The sequence below is a fragment of the Sapajus apella genome, unplaced genomic scaffold (genome assembly GCF_009761245.1).
Source record: "Sapajus apella isolate SASKATOON/1434 unplaced genomic scaffold, GSC_monkey_1.0 scaffold14109, whole genome shotgun sequence".
NCBI lineage: Eukaryota > Metazoa > Chordata > Mammalia > Primates > Cebidae > Sapajus > Sapajus apella.
This window is the reverse complement of record NW_022451030.1, coordinates 496-1,378: the sequence shown is the minus strand read 5'-3', so window position 1 is coordinate 1,378 and position 883 is coordinate 496. Positions and strand designations below refer to the sequence as shown.

The 883-nt window shown below is 74.6% G+C and overlaps 1 pseudogene; it reads right to left on the bottom strand.

Moving 5' to 3' along the window:
• Positions 1 to 15: 15 nt before the first annotated feature.
• LOC116548526 lies at positions 16 to 610 on the bottom strand (annotated as a pseudogene).
• Positions 611 to 883: the final 273 nt, after the last annotated feature.

Sequence of the window (883 nt, the reverse complement as noted above, 5' to 3'; positions counted from 1 at the left end):
CTTCCCCCTCCCTCTCTAGTGCTCCTGGCTCGGGCTCAGGCGGCCGCCCACCGGGTGGGTGTTGAGCGCCGTGAGCCGGGTCCGCGACGGCCGGCTGGGCAGGTCCCGGCCGGGTGTGCGGCGGCGCGGGCGGCGGCGGCTGCCTCAGCAGAGCCGAGTGCGCCTCCAGCGCCAGCTGCAGGTCCACGATGTAGTCTTGTGGTCGATAACGTGCTGCAGGATCTCCACTTTGCTGACTTTCCTGTTGGGCGGGATGGTGGGCACCAGCCTCCGCAGGCGGCTGTAGCAGTCGTTCATATCACACTGCGGGCACAGCGCCGCCTCGTCGGCCGCCGCCTCAGCCGCCTTGCAGTGCACTGCCGCCGCCGCGGCCGCCCCACCCAGGCTGTGGCCGTGCTCCGCCAGGCAGCGCAGCGCCAGCTCCCCGCCGCCGCCGCCCCACCCAGGCTGTGGCCGTGCTCCGCCAGGCAGCTCAGCGCCAGCTCCCCGCCGCCGCCGCCCCACCCAGGCTGTGGCCGTGCTCCGCCAGGCAGCGCAGCGCCAGCTCTCCGCCGGCGCAACCCGAGGGCGCCTTGCGGCCCGAGGGGCGCACCGGGCTCACCGCCTTCATCGCGCGCGCCCTGCACCCTGCGCGAGCTGATCCGCCAGGGCGAGCGACGGAGGCGGGCGGGCAAGCTCCGGGCCCCGTCTGCGGCCGGCTCCGCTCCCTCTGCCTTCCCGCCCCGCGCGCTCGGGGCACCGCGACGCTCCCGAGCCCAACAATTGACCGGAGGGGCGCTCCGGGTTTTGCGAGGGCCTCTCTGCTCGGCGGGCGACGCTCAGCCCGAACCAAAGGCAAGGAGAAGCAAAAGCACGGGAAGAAGAGTGGCCCGCCCGGGTCCCC